This window comes from Xenopus laevis, chromosome 2S (genome assembly GCF_017654675.1).
Source record: "Xenopus laevis strain J_2021 chromosome 2S, Xenopus_laevis_v10.1, whole genome shotgun sequence".
Classification (NCBI taxonomy): Eukaryota; Metazoa; Chordata; class Amphibia; order Anura; family Pipidae; genus Xenopus; species Xenopus laevis.
In genome coordinates, this window is record NC_054374.1 from 1,857,501 (window position 1) to 1,880,252 (window position 22,752).

Here is a 22,752-nt window from a genome sequence, read left to right on the forward strand (position 1 = left end):
TCTCCTTTAAAAGGTGCGTGGCACACATAAGAGTATGATTTTAATTTTCTATATTCTGTTCAATATATTAATAGTTTTAAATTTAAAAAAAAAACAGCAGCAACTTATAAAAATTTAATTATCTGCTTAAACTTGACATCTGCTGAAATTCAACCGTATAATGTTAAAAAAAAGTGGAGATATCCTTTTTTTTAAAAAGTTTTAGTTGTATATTTATAGTGGTCATATTCAGACAGCTATTTGTCTCATCAGATCTCCACTGAATTCGTTTTAACATCTTCAGCATGTTTTAAACTGTCCCAGTGGAAATCCAGGATAGCATTACTTATTAATTACATTTCTGTTAGTTGTACTAAAGCCAAAGTGTTATCTTGTACAGTACATCCAAAAACTATAATACATTCTAGCTCTTTTTTTTTCCATGGAAATCTGCCAAGTTTTTATTTGAATTGCTTTGATTCAAATTCAAATCAAGTTTTTTTTTTGTCTCACCACTTGGAGAGTGTATTCGAGTTTCTGGTTGTTCCACATTTGAAATTAACTTCCTTTTCTGCCATTTTTTTACACAGGAAGTCCTCCAGCAGCCATTTTAAGTGGATTTTTGTGCAGTTTCATCACTTGCTATTAGGGTATTAGGAATCAAAGGGGCATATTGCTCCTGTTACTGCTGCTGCTCCTCCTCCAACTTTTTCTATCTTTTCTGTCCAGCAATAATTGCTGAGGCAAACAAAGGTGGCAGATTATAATTTCTTGCCCAAGTCACTTTAACTCAGAACCTCTCTTTCAAACTACTGTAAAATAGCATTGGATGAGGGGTTTTATTGGTAACCCAGTGTTTCCTAGCATTCCATGCAGCCTTTAACCATTTCCTGAACCATAAGGATAGATAGCCTAAATCAAGATTTCAAATTTTTAAAATTCAAATATTTGAATTATCGTAGTCTCTCAGGGAACTCGTCAGGTCAGAACAGGCAAAAAACAAGTTGCTAAAATAATTCTATACAAATTTGATAAATCTCGAATTCGAAACTGTGAGTTTTGGATTTTTGTATGTATATATTGAGTTCTAGTTAATACATTTTGAAAATGCGGAAGACAACTCGAACATCTTGAAAAAAACTCTTTCGAACTTAAATCTGCCCCTTAATAAATAGTTAGTGCATGTTTTTAACGCTATTTTGATCTTGAACCCTTTAGTTAATTAGGAGAAAATTGGTAAATTTTTTCATAATATTGCTCTATCCAATCATACCACGTCCATATAAAAAAGTCAAATTCCTGTGTGTGAGATATCATAAAAACAGATTACCTTGTAATCTGCTGCAGTAACAGTGGTTACTTGCCGGGTTAATTAGGAAAATGCACAAATTACAGGAAAACTTCTTTTGAACTCAATAGGAATATCTGTATCAAGTGTCCCAATTAGCAATACTGGAAGCCTTAAGCAAAATTACCAAAGAGAAAGCTACAGAAGCCAATGTAATAAAATCAAAAGCTTAGCTCTTTTGTTCTCTAAAATCAAAACTGTAAGTACTTTAGGCAAGCCTACAGTGATCGGTGTCTTAATTTGCAGAATACTGGACATTCAAATTAAATTAGCATGTGCTGCTTTGTATAGATGTGCATTTGGTGAAATTTTTTGACAAAATGCAGTCACATTTTTCATTAAATTCAGATTTTTTAATTAGATGGACAGTAATATTTTTCTATTTGATTCAAATCAAAATAAATTATTTAATACAAATCAGCAATGCTGACATTTTTTGTGTAACGTAAATGGCAAGTTCTGTACAAAATAATTTATCTCTTTCCATTTAAACACATTTTAAAGAGTATTGAGGTTAAACAGGCAAATCAAAATAATACAAACATGGCAGATCAACTAATAACAATGATTTTTCTATTTTGCTTCATTAGAGGGAGTGGGGTCAGTTTCCAGTTGCAATTGAGCTCTTCAATACTAAAAAGCAGATTTAATGGTGGTTGAGGTTTCTTCTGAGCTGAAGTATTTATGTCATGGAGTTTTCCTGCATATCAAGATTTTTGGCTTTTTATCATATTTTAGAAAGTTCATTCTTTTAAACCAATAGGCACATCAGCATGCATCTGAATAAGAATATTTTTATTATACAGTATCTTTTATTCAGGAGATCTGAAGAATTCTGAAGCTACACTATTACAGAATTCTATGGGTAAATCAAGAAAACCAAGAAAACACTTTTCTGGGTATCTTCATGCTCAAAATAATTGACACTAGAAATGCTAAATGTGAGAAAATAATGCAACAGCAAAAACAAAAAACAGAAACTAATGAGTTCAATTCACAAAAATTATTATGTTTCCTGATTTTTGCTATAATTGCCCTCAGCTTTGACATCTATTACCAGAAAGTACCATGAAAGCATTGATTTTTCATTGAAAAAAATTCTTTAAAAAGTTGACTTCCCCGGGTGCAGCACTGGATTTTTTTTTCTCCTCCAGCACATTCATTAGGGTTGCCACCTGTCCAAATTTCACCTGGACAGCCTAGTATTTGAAAGGGCTGCCCGGGTGAAAAGTGCCTGTTAGAATTTCCAAATTAGGAAATCTGGACAGGACACTGAAAATAATAAAATGGTGATCAGCCAATCACTGATCACTATGTAACCGGGCCCAACCCCATCATCAGCCCCATCCCGACAACACCGATCCACCCCCTGATGTCATCTGCCTGCCCAGACGTCATCCATACCACCCATGTCCCTTTTCAGCAAAGCAAAAAGATAGCAACCTTAATGTTAATAGAGAACTCTGGAATTACAAACTGCCAGTAACAACCAAACGTTGTGTGTGCTCACTAACAGTGGTGTTCAGCTCACTGTTTACATGCCTCAATCCTGCCCTCTCAAAGACCAAGCAAGCTTACTACACAACACTGTATAAGCAATTCCAGCCCATGACTGTTTTTTATATTGAATATCTTTATATCCTCTATACGTACTCAACTCTTTATTCGGTTCTCAGGACCCTTGCTCACACCTTAATTCTTTTAATCCTGTAACTAAATTTCCAGTCACCTGCACTCATAACTTGTTCCATTGACCCTAGGTCTTCTTCTGTATTTAAACACTGTCTTATGGTGCTCACTTCCATTCATACTTGTTAACTGTTTCTTGGATTCTAAAATGTTACTATCTTCATCTTATTCTTCTAAAAGGCAATGTTTGACTAGTCTTAGCTGTGTAGCTACTGTACTATCTACTGTACCTATTTATTTAGGATTACCCAATAGCACATACTAAAAAAGTGAAAATAAAGTACAATTTACATGAAGCAGGGTTTTACATATGTGCTGTTTTATGCAAACATTTTTTATAGAGACCTACATTATTAGGAGGGATTGGTTTTCCTTTAAAATGTCTTTCTCTGTTTTGCGCACAAGTAATGGCTTAATATTGTTTTTAGGAACTTCAGTAATAGTTATTTCAAGACTATATACATTAATTATTTTTATTCAAATGGCCATAATGGCAAAATAATGATTCTCTTAAAAGGTACTCTATAAAAATAGAGAATATGTTTCATTCAAATTCTTGTAATTAGTTAAAAGCATGTTAGCATTGTCTATTTTTCATTGTCTAATAAAAGTGGTTATTATATATGGATGGGTTCAGTGTTAAAGGTGTTTAACTTTTTCTACAGTCATCTCCAGTCCATAAATGAGTGATACGAAAAATTCAATTATAATTGCTTTTACTTAGTTTCTTGGAAAAGTAATATTATTAAAATAATAAAAGTAATAACATAAAATATGAATAATACATCATATTTCTATGTTGAAAAGTTAATATTGCTGTCATATGTCTAGAATGTTCTAATTCTAATAATGCATTACATAACACTGAGAACAGGATGTATGTTAATCCTCATAATAGTTTAGACTAAACATTTGTGACTAAAATAATATCTATGGAATTGTTTTCACCAGAAAGTGAAAGAAACAAGAGTTTTGTTTGAAATAGTACTTCTCAGATGTGGCAGAACACTACGAAAAAGGCACGCACATGAAGGGGCAGATTTAATAAAGTCAAGTGATGGTTTGAATTTCAAAAAGTTCGAATTTCGAAGTAAATTTTTGGGTACATCGACCATCGAATAGGCTATATTCGACCATTCGACTTCGATTCGAACGATTCAAAGTAAAAATCGTATGACTATTCGACAATTCGATAATCGAAGTACTGTCTCTTTGACTTCATACTTTGCCAAATTAAAGCTACCGAAGTGCAATGTTAGCCTTCCAGAGCACTTTTCTAAGTTTTTTTTTGGTCAAATAAAAATCTTTCGATCGATCACTAAAAATCGTTTGAATCATTCGATTCGAACGATTTAATCGTTCAATCGAACGATTTTATTCAACCGCAGGATTGCCAAATTTGTTGAAAGAACTTCGAATTCGATATTCAAATTCGAAGTTTTATCATTCGAAGGTCGAATTTCGAAGTTTTTTGTACTTCGAAATTCGACCCTTGATAATCTGCCCTGAAAAGTTGGGCATGATTAGCACTTATCGTTACAGACTAAGCACAAATTCCACTGATAATTTATTCATCCTTTATGCTGCTATAGAAACTGTACAGAACACAGTTTACTGTACACTGCATATGCTGTATTATTGATAATGAATATATTAATTAAAGAAATACATCCCTCTGAAGTAATGCTGTATAAATTCGGATTTCATTTTGAAACTTGCAAATTAGATGTAATGGTTATCAAAGAGATTTCAGAAAGCATACATAATTCTAATTGGACAATGGTTAACGGATAAAGGTTTCATATATTGAGTGATGGAGTAAATACACCTTACTTAAAAACATTTTGTTATTCCCCATTTATTTTAATTTAAACAAATATATTAATACTGAGTATTTTTGGCCAGATATTTATGCAACAGAAAAACAAGGAATTATATCACCTGGACTTGTTGTTTTCCAAGGGAACTGGTTGAATATCAAATCAAGTATCAATCACATTAGGATATTATCTAACAAAACTATGAATGTTAGAAGAGGTTGATTTCAATTGGTTAATGGATATATTAATACTAGGCAGTGGAACTTTAAAAACTGGCCTTTTGGGCAAAGGCCAGCTTTTAATTCAACAGCGAATCAAAAAATGATATCACTTGGACTTGTTGCTCTCAAAAGAATTACAAATCAAATATCAATCACATCAGGATTTAATCTGACATCAATATAAATGTTAGAAAGGCTGATTTCAATTAGTTAATTAGAGCTAGTGTAATACTGAAGAGCGTTATCAATGTCAGGAGACAATTATAGAAAGCGGCAGTTAGTTGGCACTTTACACAGAGAGGTTAATTCTGTGATGGTTTCAATTCTCAAGTTTTATTCATACAGAAATAATCTTTGGTGCCAGATAATATACAACATAAATAATGATGTATATAATAAAGGAGGACTATATGAGCATGAAACTGTACACATTCATGTACAGAGCAGAATTGTAATACTTAGGGGCAGATGTATTAAGGGTCGAATATCGAGGGTTAATTAACCCTCAATATTCGACTGGGGAATGAAAATCCTTCCACTTCGAATATCGAAGTCGAAGGATTTTGCGCAAATACTTCGATCGAACGATTCGTCCGAACGATTAAATCCTTTGAATCGAACAAGGATTATCCTTCGACCAAAAAAAGTTAGCCAAGCCTATGGGGACCTTCCCAATAGGCTAACATTGACTTCGGTAGCTTTTAGGTGGCGAACTAGAGGGTCGAAGTTTTTTCTTAAAGAGACAGTACTTCGACTATCGAATGGTCGAATAGTCGAACAATTTTTAGTTTGAATCGTTCGATTCGAAGTCGAAGTAGCCCATTCGATGGTCGAAGTAGCCAAAACAACACTTCGAAATTCGAAGTATTTTTTCTTCTATTCCTTCACTCGAACTTAATGAATGGGCCCCTTAAACACTCAGAACATACAGTTGCATACAGAATAGACTTGGTGCCAAGATTTGAAAGGGGGGTAGGTCAGAACCAGGGATTAGCACTAAGTACATGAGTTGTGTATGTATTTAAACTGATTTCAGGGAAATGTTATAAATTTGGCATATTGCATGGCATAGTGATTTATAAGGTGCCTTTTGTATTTTGAAAATCATTCTGTCAAAGCAATAACTTCCCCATTAAAATGGAGGAGATGGTCAGGGTTACACACAGAAATAGTCTTGCCAACTAATCACCAAAATTGATGGACCTTTATATACAAATATTAAACTGTGTGTGAAGCAAGTTGAGCTTAATGCTATTAATATATTCCTCCATGTGACTTCTAATAAGTATTAATGTTAGCCCAGCAAATGGTCTCCGGGAAAATGAATTTCCATGATACTAGAAAGTTGTAAACAGAACTAATTGGACATATAAAATGTTTTCATAGACATAACTTAAACGACGTGTCAACACTAGGGGGCAAAGTTAATATGCTGTGCCAAAAAAAGAAAAACTGTGTAAAACGCTGTGTAAAATATTGCATGCACAGGTATAGGATCCCTTATCCGGAAACCCAATATCCAGAAAGCTCCGAATTACAGAATGGCTATCTCCCATAGACTCCATTTTATCCAAATAATCCAAATTTTTAAAAATGATTTCCTTTTTCTGTGTAATAATAAAACAGTAGTTTGTACTTGATCCCAACTAAGATATAATTAATCCTTATTGGAAGCAAAACCAGCCTATTGGCTTTATTTCATGTTTAAATTAATTTCTAGTAGACTTGAAGATGAAGATCCAAATTACAGAAAGATCCGTTATCCAGAAAACCCCAGGTCCCGAGCATTCTGGATAACAGGTCCCATACCTGTACATTATTTTACGCCATGCGAACACCAGATTTTTCAACCGGAAGTCACTCGAAAAAAAAATATAATGCTGTTTTTACACAGGTTTTTACACTGCGAAGCCTGGCGATCTGTAGTGTATTATCGTTTTACGCAGCATAATTAATATTAACCCAAAATTGCACCTGAATAGTAGGCATATGTCAGGACATAGTAAAAATCCTGACTACTGATTTAAGAAAAGGATTAATGGCTAAGCTTACAACGACACAGTTACAAGTCATGCCTAATAAGTTTGCATTGATCCCATTGGTTTACAGACATAGTTGGATGCATCTTTAAGTATTTGTAGGTGGAAAAGGTTTATGAACTGTACATACAGCACCAAGGAAGCACTAAAAGGGCAACTTGTAGTCGTTATTCACTTCATCGGTCACTGTGAGACAAATAACCATCTGCTATTTGAGATATAAAGCAACTGTAAAGGGAATATAGAGAATTGAAATGCCACTTGTTTGGCTACGAAGTCAGATGAGCACTTTTCTCAAAAGAGTTTTATTGTGTTTCATCTACTGCTCTACGTGACATTATATGCAGCATGTCAAAAAATAGCAACTGTTTGGGATTCAAGCATAAGTTTAATTTCTGGTCTATTCCTTTTTTATTATATATTTTTTTTAGGATAAGGGACATATGATATAACTAAAATCAACAAGTAGTAGTCGAGTGTTAGTACAGTGTTCAGAAAAGAAAAAAAACAGTAAATGATATAAGTGATAATATCTGCTTTTAAGAAAAAGACTTTGCATTAATCTCTTAAATCAGTATCAGGTTGCTTTGCAGATATCATAGTAACTATATCTCAATTAAATGCATTTCTGGATATGGTATTTTAACTGTCTACTGGGTTTAACCTTGGATACAAGGCAACAATGGCATATCATAAACAAATTTTGCACAATATTTTTTATTAGTGTTCACCATTGAAGAGAATGTTGAGAACAAGGTTCAGTGGTGTAACCACAGAGGAAGCAGACCCCACAGCCACGGGGGCCCTGGGGTACAGGGGATCATTAGTATGGGAGCTAGAGAATCAGGAGTCACCCACAAGTATTGGAGGCAGTCAGTCGCTAGTCCCCCAAGAGTATTGGCAGCAGGGGTGTCTGGAAAACTTTTTTTCACCCCTACCAAGGTTAACAGGTGAACATCAAGAATCGTGGAATGTTTTGGGACACATCACAGTTATAAATAGAAGTTGCAGTCCCTACTTCCTCCATTGGTTTCCTGATGGTCAAATGTTCTGTAAGCCTGTAGTATTTCCATAACCACTGCGGCTTAAAATTCAGTTTACAGTATGACTTTGATTATTATTATAGGAGTAAAAGGAAGAATGTCAGCTTCCAGGATGAATTCACAAGACAAAGTGAGAACTTATTTTTTTCACAATGACAAAATGGACAGCATATTTCTGAAATACCATTCCTTTTAAAATTAGCATCATTATCACAATAAATGTAAAACTTGTCATATATTGAAATATCCATTCAGTTGCCCTGGGCAGCCACCCATGTGGTCAAACTATACACAATGTGTTTGGTTCTTGGGCCAACAATTATATCTGACTAGTGATGAGCGAATTTATTCACCAGGAGCGAATTCGCAGCAAATTTGCACGAGTCGCCGCCGGCGAATAAATTCACATAACGCCCGTGAAAATTCACTGACGAAAATTTGTGGCCTCAAAAAAAAAAAAATGAACGCCAGCATCAAAAACGAGACGCCGGTGCCGTTACGTGAATTTGTCGACGTTTCGCGAATTTTGCTGGAAATTCTCGATTTTTTTGGTGAAGGGAAACGACGCAAATTCGCCCATCGCTATATATGACTAAGGGTTAGTACAATGCCTTACTTATGCCTTATTCGATTGCCTGCTGTACAAAAATCCTGGTTGAACCGCTCCCTTTGCTGAAGGCTCAGGGCAGTGCACCTGGGCCTCCTCCCGGATTTGGTGAGTTACATTGGACTACCATTATATGTATTGACTACCATTATATGTATTAATAAAATGCAGTTGGTTACAGACTGTATATAAAGACCAATGCAGTTTTGGGTGGAAGGATATCTCAGTTGGCCCAAATGATATCTGAATGAGCAAAATCAAATATCAGAAAAGGCAACAGAGTTCTATATGTTGACCAGTGGGCTGCTGATTTAGTCTTGGTCCAAATGGAAATAAGCACTACTTGTTAGTGATGGGCGAATAAATTCAGCAGGCGTTTATTCTCTGCGGATTTCCATGTTTTCCAGCCAGACATCAAAAATTTTTGGAAGTGCGACTGATAGTCACTTGATTAAAAACCAATGCATTATTTGGGCGCCCATTGACTTTAATGCCACCGTCAAAATTGACGCGAGCAGGAAATTTTTTGCCAAAGCGAAATGGGACAAATTCACCCATCACTATTTCCTTTACTTAAATACAGTTAAATTGAGTTCAATATTTTTTGCATTCACCCAAAACAATATGTGTAGGTAACACTACATTTCAGAATAAAAGAACATAAATACAGGGCAGATTTACAGGGATCCTGATTTGACACAATGTCACTGACTAGAGGCACCTGATGTCAACTATCGATTTCATTTTGTCACCATAAGCAGCTAATGTGCCATGATATTGTCACCATTTAAGCAAAGCATGCTGCAGATTCCAAAGACTAACAGAAATAGCTGTCACGGAGATGGGAATCATACGCAGCAGGTGATAAATGCATGTTCTAATAATGTTTTTGATGGAAAGGGAAAGTTACAGTAAATACCATCCTGGGCAAAAACAATTTTCCAGGCATGACCAGGACGTGGTAGAAGGACACTGACTGAGAGAAATATACAAAAAGTTAATATTAACAGTTACCAAAAATAAAATGTTTCTACTTTTTTTATTTCAAATTACATACAAATGTCAGAGGCAGGCTAAGCTGTAAGAGAAAAATGCTCATATAGAAAGGTATTTTTAATGTGGTCCTCTGGAAGGTTGTTTAGAAATAATTTCTTAGGCACTGTGTTATTTAAGCCAAAATGTAATGTGCATTAAGGGGCAGATGTATCAAGGGTCGAATTGAAAATTCAAAGTAAAAAAAAAATCCAATTTTGAGGTAATTTTAGTGTACTTCGACTAGGGAATAGACCAAATTTGAATCAAATTTGAAAAAAATTAGAAAACCCAAACATCAAAATTTATCATGCACTGTCTCTTTAAAAATTCAATTTTGATCATTCGCCATCTAAAACCTGACAAATTGCTGTTTTAGCCTATGGGGGACCTCCTAGAACCTAATTGGAGTAGAGTCCTGCAGTGGGTCAGGTACCCGCGGGTTGCAGGTAAAAGTTTCAGGAGCAGGTATAGACGTGGGTCAGTGGTTCTCTGGGTTTGCGGATCATGGGTCGGGTCGCGGGTCTTCTCAATAGTGATTTTTACTGCTTTCTTTCTGGTCACACCTACTTCTAATGATGTCACTTCCGGTTTACAATGACAGCACTTCCTGTTTGTTGATGGTCAGTGTGTCGCTGATCGGGTTGCAGTTGCGGTTTAGGTAGCGGGTAAGTATGCCAGTTGCGAGTCTGGGTGCGGGATGCGGGTCGTGAGTGGGGTTTGGGTTTAACAAATTGGCTCCACGCAGGGCTCTAATTTGGAGTCAATTGGTGGACTTTTAAAAATCGAAGGGTTTTTTTTTTTAAAATACTTTGAATCAAATCCAATTGAATATGATCTTACTTCAATTTAAATGATCGATAGATAGATTTTTTTTAATAAATTTCATTTGCTCTTTTTTTATTCAAATTTCGAAGTTATGGGAGTTTTTTTGAACCCCCATTACTTTGAAATTTGACCCTTGATAAATCGGCCCCCAAATGGTTTATTACCCTTTCAGATTGGCTGTTCGTATCAAGTGAGGTTTGCACATGGATCTTATTATAGAGTCGGATCGCATTCTACACAACATATAAATATGTAGAGGTGTACATCTTAAATCCAGTGACAGATTATAGTATGCCCGTGCATTGATTGCAGTACTTTGCTTCTCATAAACTGTTTTACTGAAGCATCAGTTCACAGATTCACTGCTACACTGAAAAATCAGATTAGGGAGAAAACCAATCACAGCTCAGCGAAACAAATTGAAGGAGTTCATCGAGCAGCTAAGATTTATTTGTGATTTGCATCATACAGTATCTCATTTAGCCGCGTGGAAAAAAACCTTCACTGGCACAAGCTATGTGCTGTTTTTTTTCTAACTAATCATTTGTGCCGGCACTGCTGAAACTTAGCATAAGGAGACCATCCATAATGGCTCATAAAAATTCTCTGCAGAGGTTGGGCCCATGATAATAACTATCAGAGTATAGGCAAGGTCAAGGATTTTCCGCATCACTCATCTAATAACGGGCTTTATTCATAAAAAACAAAGTGTATTTTAATTGAAGGGAATACAAAAAAGAACCTCTGAAGTCTGTATTGTGATGTATGTGTGATATGAAAGTGTCCCAAAACTGCAATGGATGCTTAAAGGGACACTAATATATTCCTATGAAAATCCATAGAAACGTGTCCGTATTACTAAAGAATTGCAGCATGAAAGTTAAACAAGTCAAAAGTCTCATATCAAGCTGAGCTGTACTTACCTGAGCGGCACTCCAATGCTGCCATTTTGTCCATCATGCTGAACTCTAGGCAGCACTATCCTTCCATAGTCTTGTTTTTAGCTAGCCAATGGAAGGGCTGTACTGCCCCCAGCCCAGAGTAACCGAGGAAACCACTGCCCCCTCTGCTCTCAGCAGGGTCAGACTGAGCCTGGCAGGACACTGGGAAAAAACCTGGTGGGCCCCACCTGCCTAGACCCGATCCCCACAGCCATCAGCTCCTGCACTTCCTGACCTCGCCCACTAGTGATCGCAAGAAGAATTGATGCCTAAGTTCATATTGACGGGGGGAGAGAAGGGGAAAGAGGAAGCTTTGCATCTGGGGCGAACAAATTTGCAGCTGGGTGGCTTGGAGGGACTTTGCGCCTGGCGAATCTATTCGCCCATCACTAACAAGTAGTGCTTATTTCCATTTTGACCAAGACTAAATCAGCAGCCCACTGGCCAACATACAGAGCTCTGTTGCCTTTTCTAATATTTGATTTTGCTCATTCAGATATCATTTGGGCCAACTGAGATATCCTTCCACCCAAAAACTGCATTGGTCTGCCTATACAGATTTCCATGCTGCAATTCTTTAGTAATAATGACATAGGAAAGTGTCAGTATGCCTTTTATAAATAATTTTCAACCTTAGGCTTTATGTGTTTCTTGGATTGTGGGTATACTTTCTCAACCCACCTTTTTTTTAAATCCTGCAAACAAATCTAAGATGCCATGCGTCAGTAAGGAATTTCTAATTGCTGGTATCAGCCAGTTAGAGCGAGTGAAATCTGTCAGTGACTCACAGCATGAGTGTGTCGTTGTCAATAATGAAAAAAAGTTAGGTTGAGGAACTCACAAAAAATCTTTAAATATATAAACTACTAAAAGATAGAGTTTGAAAGAATACATACAGTATTTAATAAATGTGCATTACAGTTTAGTGAGGTTTTCTTATAATATAGTATAGTATAATATATAGCCATATGTTAATCCCCCTGCCATCAGCTCATATACACTCAGCAAAAGGGAGATCCTCAGTACAAAACTACCATTTTTCAGGATCTGCCAGATGGATCCCAGAGACGAGAGTCAGTTATTTGTGAGATTACAACAATCGGGCTGCAACTCAGCAAATTAGCTGCCGGCACAGTTACGTTTATCTCAGTATAGCGCCATGAATATCTTACAAAATACAGTATATTCTTATAGCAACATGTGACTTATGTTAGCAAATACAAGTGATGCTTAGGGGCACATTTACTAAGGGTCGAAGTGAATTTTCGAATTAATAAACTTTGAAGTATTTTTTGGATACTTCGACCATCAATTAGGCCAAATTTCGACCTACAGCCAAAATTTGGCTAAGTTTTAAAAAAGTTTAAGGATTTTTTTTGAAAATCGTTCGATCGATCAATTAAAACATCGGAATCGTTAGATTCGAACGATTTCACCGAATGGTCGAGCTATTTTACATCGACCGAAAATGGCCAAAAAAATTGAAAAATAAAAGTTTGACTATTGAATTTGGCCTATTCGATGGTCGAATTTTGAAGTTTTTTAACTTCGAAATTCGACCCTTGATATATTTGCCCCTTAGTGTTATATAATAAGGATATTAATGGCTTTTCTGAATAAATAAATAATATATCCCTTTTGTAATATATAACTATATTATGTCCCCTTGAAGCTCCATGACACCTGTATAAAAACATGCCTTGTGTCTCAATATGGTCGTATGCTCCTCTGTGACCTCTAAGTTGTATTTTACAGTAGTGGGAATTACCTCCATTATAAAAGAGGGCACATAAAGTTAAATCACACCCAACAATATTTCCAGCGCCCAAAATAACCAGGTAATTACTGGCACCGAGAAGGCAAACTGAAATTAAGGAATGGTTCTGACTGCTCACCGGTTACATCTATCAGTTCAGGTGTGCACTGCCCCGAACCCTGTGCTTAAGATCTGGAGCAGTCTCTGCTCAGGTAAAAGTTTTAGATAATGGCCAGTAAATGAATCGCTTACAGAATCGGTGTCCTGACCTCCCCGAGTCCATCTCCCCGAGTCCATCTCCAGCACACTCCTGATCTCCACAGAAAACCGCTAAAGCCGAGGTTCAGGTTAAAAGGATGCTTTTAACCTGAACCTCGGCTTTGGCGATTTTCTGTGGAGGCCTGGAGTGCGCTGCTGCAAAGATTGACTACACATTAAGTTAAAACTACAAATGTTGCAAACCTATAACTCCCAGCATCCTTCTATGATCAGAGCTAAACTCCAATTAGAACAAGTTAGTTTGTAAATTAAGAATATTTCGTAAAGTGGAGCTGATTGCAATACAACATGCACTCTGGTGTCCAATTCATCTCAATACAATGGACTAATTAATTCTGAAATCAATTTGTAAAGGCAGCTGTGCAAACTGGTATATGTTTACCTGTAGGACTATCCCAATAAATAATATTATATAGTTATAATCTACTATTGCTTAATGCTGTTATCTCATCTCTGCAGTTCGTTGATGACTATACAGTATGTATGAACCCAAGTTGATGTAATCTTAAAACAATGTTTATTTTATTCTGCACAATTACAAAGAGATTGGAATTCAGAATGTTTGGACACATGGGCTTATTTTCCTACCTTTTTTTTAACCAAATTGATAACAAGAAATTATTATATATTTGTGTGTCCCAATGGGAGAAAACAATTATTTAAATACCTTACTTTCCCTTCCTTACACAGTGTCCCTTAGTGGACAACGATCCCTTTTCCAGGAGTTTCCCAGTGTGAAGTATGTAGCCAGGCAAAACCTGACACTTCCATAGCAGGAAGAATTTCCAATGGCAAACCATGTGAAACAAAGAATTATGAGCATTTCAGATTGTGAATAAAGCTCAAGTTTCTTATCTGTTGCAAGAGTGAACAATGGCCCAATGGTCCAATGGTCCTTTGATCTTAAGAGGTGGTCTATGCTGGAATTCCATCCAATAGGACCATCAGGATGTGATTGATTTACAAACACAATTTGAGTGTCTACTACCAAACATATTACCATATTTCAAAATCTCAAATATAAGAAACGATACAATAGAAAATGATCACATGTTAGAAATATGAATTATATGGAGAGATGAGTTTCATCCAGGTTTATTTATTAAAATATCAAAGCAGCATTCCCATAATTATCTTTGCTTTCTGCGAGCCAACCTTATAAAGCAACAGCAAGAATCCATTAACTGACTGAGTGTAAACAACTATCCGGGAGCAGAGTATTGGGGAATAAAGCGCAGGTATTTTGTTATATCATTTAGATCTTAGGAATACTAAGGCAAACAGACGGAGAACTATTAAAAGGTAACAGAACTGAGTACATAACCCTGTCAAATGTGGGGATCGAAATGGCTCAGAGCATAAATGCTTTACAAACATTGCTTGAGTGCACCTGAGCTGAACTGTGACAGAGAAGTGCCGCTGTTTGAAATGAGAACTCCATATTGATCTGGGTGGCTTATTGCCAGCTCTCGGCTTACAGTTAGACCTATATATCAGCCTTCTCACAGAATATTTCAACTTCTAACCAACAGGATAAGACGTTCAACATTTTTAAAAAAAAAAAATATCATTAATTCATGAAATGGCAGAGCAATAAGCTTCTTGTTGAGTGCAGAACTGGGTTATCTTATGTTTTTCCACTTTCCAGGTGACTCTGTCACTATGAATGGCTGTCACACCAAAGGGAGATCGTTCCTATCAAAGCCAAGGGGTTTGTATTGGGAATCTGTCAAAAACAGTAGCAAGACTATTCTGTTATGTTACCCAGTCAATTAGTACAGCGCTGAACTATAAAAATGTTTCCTCATAAGGGTTCTGTTAAATGGTTTCAATTAAGTACCCTCAATTAAACCCAGCTACTCCACAGTTCTGAGTCAAGTAGATTATAGCCCTACTGCATTCAATGAACAAGGGGCACATTTACTAAGCTCGAGTGAAGGAATAGAATAAAAAATACTTTGAATTTTGAATTACTTCAACCTTCGATTACGACTTCGACTTTGAATGGAACGATTCAAACTAAAAATCGTTCGACTATTCGACCATTCGATAGTCGAAGTACTGTCTCTTTAAAAAAAACTTCAACCACCTACTTTGCCACCTAAAACCTACTGAACACCAATGTTAGCCTATGGGGAAGGTCCCCATAGGCTTTCTAAGCTTTTTTTGATCAAAGGAAAATCCTTTGATCGATGGATTAAAATCCTTTGAATCGTTCGATTCAAAGGATTTAATCGTTCGATCGAACGATTATTCCTTTGATCGTTTGATCGAATGAATAGCACTAAATCCTTCGACGTCGATATTCGAAGTCAAAGGATTTAACCTCGACAGTCAAATATCGAGGGTTAATTAACACTCGATATTCGACCCTAAGTAAATTTGCCCCCAAGTGTCAAAACCTTAATTAACGACAGTTAAATCTAAAACAGACACTAATATTTCACAAATATTATTGCCGTATTTAAAAAGAAATTTTATCTTTGCCTTTGGAAACACAAATTGGATTTATTACTGCAACCTACTTATATTAAAAAAATAAATAAAACAAAGGAAAAGAATAAAAAAAGCAAATAAATAAAAACACTATAGCAAAAGCTAAAGTAATTGCTGTGTGTATTTTGTTGTACCAAATGGAAAATATATGGCACCCGCCAAAAGGGTTATTTTCAGTGTAATTCCAATAAAGCACTGACGCCCGTGTTTAAATAGAAAGCACCGGGCCATGGCACATCATTCATGATACTTACTGCAAATCAAGTGTAACAAATGCTTAAAAGGGCCATTGTTATAGGGTTTGAAATGCACCAGCTAAATATAATCTCAGCCTGTCCATATTGAATTAAAATATATTATTGCTGAGGTGAAAAAGAAGAGAGTCCTGGAAGCAATGCAGAAAAGCTGAGTTGAAGAACTAAGCGAATCCGTACAGACTTCCTGATTGGATGGCTGCTGAGTGAGCTCATTGGCTGATCGATGGAGTCACTACCGTGATGGTCGATATTGTTAGGGGACGCTTACACAGCGCTGAGTGATGACAAATGACAACAGCAAAATTAAATGTCTGTAATGCCTTAAGGCCAATTTTTCAGAGTTCACCACATATTTTTTTACCCACAATGGCGTAGTTGTTCCCCCATAATTCCATTGCTAATAATGAAATTGTGTCCAATGCATGAAAACACACACAATGGCACTGAAAATTCTTTCTGCACTCAGAATCAAAATTGTTTATGCTCACGATTTTTATGAGACAAGTCTACTGTGCCTGTTGAGCTAAACCATAATCAGAACCCTGGAATTATCACCACCATCAGAGTAGGGATCGCTTAAGGGCTCCCCTGCATCAATACTTGCATGCCATTAATTGGGACTGACAAACAACTGTGTTCATTGCTGCACGACTGTTAATTATGGCTGCAGTAGTAAATGTTTTTATTTGTGCTGTTATGGTAATTGGATATAACTTGGGGGGGGCGTTTAACATCTTGTTGCTATTTAATAAGCCACATGGTTGGGTAAACGATGATACTTATGTGACCTTGACAGTAACTTGACAGTCTTTCCTATAATACTAAGCTTTAAGCAGCTAAATATAATCGTAGCTTATTTAGTATATATTCCTGTGTATTACTGTGAATCTGAAGGGCATGGGAGCAATGTGGAGCTGAACTAAGTGTAAGAATTGTCTCCGGGCCCGGATTTGTGGCAAGGCCGCATAGGCCCAGGCCTAGGGCGGCAAAAAATAGGGGCGCCATACCGCCCAGCCGCAATATGGGGATGTGTGCGTCCCCATTCAATTACACCAGCTGTGCCGGCGTCGCCGTCATGCTGGGAAGGGGAAGTGTAGGCGGGCTCTAGGACCGTGCGGCTGCCTGGTTGGACCGCGCGGCCTAGGGGTGGCCGGCAAAGAAATCCGGCACTGATTGTCTCTCATAGATGGGCGAGTCAGTACACAGATAATAATTGGATCTCTGGCGAGTAATCTCATTGGCTGTTCATCAGCACCCTGATATATTTGTGCATAGTAACTGGTATGATATACATAGATGTAAATTGCTCATTGCTATTCAAATAGGAAATGGAACAATGCATTTTAAGCAACTTTGTAATATGCATTAAAACATTTTACTAAATATAAAATTAATTGTAAACACCCTGACCCACCAGGATACCAGGAAAACGCCCGGTGGGCCCAGGCGTCAGTGGGCTTCTTGCTTCTAACCATTTGGCCTATTTCATTGTCATTCCCTATTTCTTTAAGGGAATAAAGAGTCTTAATAATGGAAGAATAGAATAAAGTATAGTATGTAGAGAAAAGAGACTAGGAGAATAAAGAGGTTGAGTGAGGAGAAGAGGTATAATAGTTTGGAAAGTGGGCCCTCAGCCTAAGGTTTTCTGGTGGGCCCCTGGCATCCCAGTCCGACACTAATTGTAAATGCAACTGTAAGTGAAAGTAATGGTTTTCCCTTTCTGAACTTCTGGTTTCTGCTCTTGAAACAAGGTAAAACAAGCCACCATTCCTCCAGTCAAGATACCAATATCCACAATGTGTGCATGTTTTTTTTAAAAAATGGACAAATGAATAATCAATCGTGTTGATAAATATTGCTTTTAGAAAAAAAGGCCATTGAAAATATTTAATTCTATTGGACAGTTCCTTAGAATTATTCATTATTTCAATATAAAAAAAGTGGATTGATTTTTCTTTCTCTATGTGTGTTGATTTATTATTAAAGTGGAACTCCAGCTTCCAGACCAAAATTAGATAAAGAGACCACATAACACAGAAACCCCTAATATTCCCATCACAGTTACCCGTTTCTTCAAATAGTATGAATAAATGGCATTTTCTATGCTGAAATCCAGCTGTGTAACAGTTCTTCTCTTTCTGCATCATTTGAAATCCTGGCAGGGAAGGAGGGACTAAACACTGATGTTACACATTGTACTTACAGACAGCATGCAGGAACTACATAACCCACAATGCATTGCACTGGGATGTTCCTTTCCTTATTGAATCACGTGTGCAGGGAATTGTGGGGTTTGGAGGATGCAGGCTGAGGACAGATGGCTGTTGATACAAAGTAACAGTAGTCAGACAGCTCAGCAAAGTAGTCAGACAGATTAGCACGAGAGCAGGGGGCTAGGCTTATGGAACTGTTCCAAACCATTAAAATCCTGCATAGTTTTTAATTGATATATATTGCAAAGTTGCATGCAAATGTGTTTACTTTTTAAAAAGCTTATTTTTGTGTGGAGTTCCCCTTTAAGGAACTACAAGTTTACATTTGCATTTTGTTATGTCTTTGTGTTACACATACTGCACTAAGCTGGTACCAAAGATATAGGCCTTCTTTGGTACAACTGCCCATGGCTCTAACAAGGTCTAATTGTTTCTGCAACTCTCCTCATCCCTGACTTTGTAAACATGCGTCAACTATTTAACTATTCATTTACTTTGCAACAGAGGAGCTCAACTATTCACCAAAATGTGAGCTTTTCTCTTTAAACCCCATAGAGTATGTTTCAAAATGACTGTAATGCCTGCCCTACAGGCGCAAAGTATTCAGCATTTCCAAAATGCAGCATCCATATGGAAAAAAAAAAACTTGTATAAGAAGGAGGAGATATTGGAAGCAATTGCTTGTCCAGAAAAAGGACATCTTGTAAGTTTATATAAAGGTATGGCCTTTATTTGTTCTTGATGATTCCTTATCTCAACCCCCTCCTGTTGGCTTCATGTTCTTGCCTATGTCAGCATTCATGGATTGGGCCCTTGCACCACAAGCAGGTTCTTCATCAGCCTCACATGGAAGAGGGGAGCCATATACTGTGGGATAGCATTAGAAATTGAGCAAGGGGCATTGACAATCAATTATTCATCTGCATAAGGCATTTGTTCTCATACGGTCTAAAGCTTTTGATGACCATTACATTTATAGAAGCACCTACAGAAACCCTTTGCAGATGACACATTTCTCTAGGTACATGAGTCACAATGTAAACAGTCTTGTTTCAGATGTTTCCTCAGACTCACATTTGCATTGGTGCATGCACAATCAACACTGACATTTCACTGTAGGCCGGCTAATTGAATACAATGCAAAATAGTGAGAGTTCCCAAGCGTTTCGGATGAATTGTTTAAACATACAGTACAGCAGAGAAGTGGCACTCAGATATCCTTTGGAAATTATTTATTGACTTTCATTTGCATTTCTTGTGAGATTGATGTCCTGAACTTTAAGACTAATGGAAAATCTTCCAGAACCGTGCAGGGAATAGCTGTCAATAATTTCATTGCAATGGCATAATACTCTAGAATGTGAAGAACAGATTTCTAATTAGTAAAGTCAACAACTAATCATTCAGTGAGTGACTGGATGTTCTGCATGAGCACATTCCTATTCGACAGAAGTATGCCCCTAATTACAAATTTGAGCATGGGATCAATGCTATAAAAAAACATAACTAAGCCAATAAAGTGTTAAGTTCCTTTGATCCTGGCCAATGTGTTCTTTTTAGAATAGTTGGATTTATCAGATTGGACTGAGGAGGCCATAAGTGTATAATGAAGACGTTGATACACTTGTTGGTCTTTAAATATAAAACAGATCACTCTCGGAGAGACCTTATATGTCCATCAAACTAAATCTTTCATGGAAGTGACCAGTGAAGAATAAAAGGTTGTCGAGAAAAAAGTGCACACACTACCACCTTGTGGATTCATCTTTAAAGGACAGACACTGTCTCCTGTAGCTCTAACCCGCTCTATGATATCTGTAATTTACCACTGGCTAGAATCATCTCCTGTTGGGACTAGTTGTTTAATGACTCACTACAGTATGAAGGCAGTCCAATATATTTATATCCTGCTAATGAAAACGCAGCATGAATTCTTAAAAACCAAAAGGCACTAACATAAAAAACGAGGAAAAAGCCAGAGCCTTTGCTAAATAATACAAATGTATCCAAAATGACCCTCCTCTCATGTCATTTCTGCTTCCATCCCAAGAATATTGAGATATATTATTTCTAGTAAAATTGTCTTATAGGATTCCAGAGCAGCCAACGGGGATGAGAAAGAATGGACACAGCACCAAAATGCAGCATAAAATGACCTATGATGCACTTGGCTAGAAGTCTTGATATGTGCAAAATCCATATGGAATTTGGGTGATCAGCCTAAAATGACATAGTGGGTGGTCTATTTATACAAGTGGAGCCAGCAATTCAGCAACACATGAAGAACAGTCAATTGCAGTTTCAAGATCTATGGGGTCCTTTTGCCACAATATTCCAGGGTTATTGGAGCATCAACGGTCGCATGTAATGTGCATGTGGATATGAATGCTAATAGAGTCAAAAGCAATGCCATAAAAGAGACACCCAACAATCGACTGCTCTGTACTAGCACATTTACTGTAAACCCTTTGAGACAGTTTTTGCAAAACCCTGAATGCTGGAAATGAAATCTTCTCGATCATTGCAGTGACATGAATCATTGACAGTAAAAGACTCTTTCATCAATGTTCCATAATGCACCACTATTGCAAAATGGGCCTGCAAAGCCCCCTGGCAATGAAATGGTTAAGAGTGAACTTTTCCCAGAAATCCCTTTGTGAGACATCCGTGTGGATCTGATCAGAGAGACTGGTACCATTACTGATATCCACCCTTGTACATAGGGAACGTTGCTCCTATAATATACGACTGCATCAACCGGCACAATATTTGTCACTGAACGTGACATTGATGATGAATATTACAGTTGGAGTGATAAAATAAAAGCACTGTACGCAGAATTGTGAAGGGGCTTTGCAGCCTGTGTTATTTCAATCGACGTGGGTTAATGTGTGCAACATAAAAATCAGCCGCATCTCTTAAATAAGGGATGGGTGAGAGAAAAACTGCATATTGTTACTGAGGGTTGAGTTCTGGAGAGGATTTGCCCTAATGGGTTAAAGAGTGCAAATACTGCAGAGTGGGCTGTAAATGGACAATATATCAAGGATGGGGGGGATCTTTACTCTCAGCATTTTTGTAAACTTTGCAGTTGCTGCTGGTGATTTGGGCTCCTACTGAATGTGCAGCATTTGTTTCCTGCAATGTAACCTGCAGCCTGGCAATAAAATAGAGAAACCATGAGCATCGCCTTTATGCATCGCCCCCCACCCCTCTGCTTCACAGAATGCCCTTCATTTCCAGCGCAGCCCCCAAACAACCCAATCCAACACCCCCATGTGCCCTGTCTGCCAATCTGCCCCCACACATGACAATACAGAGGTGCAGGCGCAGTAGTGGAATAAACAGTAACATTGGGGAGAAAGATACAAACTGCGACTCCTTTTCTGCATTTTATCCTCTCCCCCCCAGACTCTTTGCATTAGTCTGAGAGGTGAAACTCACAGCAGCCCCTTTGTTTTTACCTTCTCTCTCTCTCCACACATGCGACTGCAGCAAAATAGACACATGAGCTGGGAATGATCTGAAGCCTCCAGAAGGGGGGACAGGGGAAGTAAAGAAGTGACAGAGAGAAGTGCAGCAAAGCCCAGTCACATCCAGGGAATCCAAAGTCTCCAATTCACTTACCTTTACTGCTGCAGAGACGCAGGGAAAAGCACAGGCTCCCGGCGCAGTCAAATGAAGGAGATTCCTAATTCCTACAAGCGATTCCCTTTATGGCTTCATACAAATAAACTGCTTTTGTTTCCAATCCAAGGCGATCTCTTGCCGACCAGAGGAATGTCAGCTCCACAAACACCACGATGTGTCGATGGCAGAGAGAGAAAAAAAAGGAAAAGAGCTGAGTATTGTCTGAGCATGAAATTCATTGGGATCAGTGTGAGGAGCCTCTGCTAGTGAAGAGCTGTGATTGTCTGAGCTGAGACAGAGACACACAGAGACACACAGAGAGAGACACACAGAGAGAGGGAGAGAGGGATCTGCAAGAGAAAAAAAGGATTGAGGAGGGAGAAGGACCAGGCTGTACAGTCTCCTTTAGCGATTGGAGCAAACTGAATGAAATGTACAAAGCCCACAGCCAATAGTTTGTTACAGACTGAATCATCTCTATAGAAACCGGTATTTACATCTACTAATAACAAGCGCAGCTCATTCTGGCTAAGGTGCTGAGGGGGGAACGTTTCTACATATATTTATATTTATA

The 22,752-nt window shown here is 37.5% G+C and overlaps 1 protein-coding gene across 2 annotated transcripts in view; it reads right to left on the reverse strand.

Annotated features, from left to right (window-relative positions):
- Positions 1–22,539, reverse strand: part of LOC108709161 (neuroligin-4, X-linked) — a 164,113-nt gene extending 141,574 nt beyond the window's left edge. For both annotated transcript variants that reach the window (XM_018248768.2, XM_041583311.1), the window contains exon 1: positions 22,176–22,539. The gene's annotated coding sequence lies outside the window, so the exon portion shown is untranslated. The remainder of the gene's footprint in view (positions 1–22,175) is intronic.
- Between the last annotated feature and the right edge of the window lie 213 nt (positions 22,540–22,752).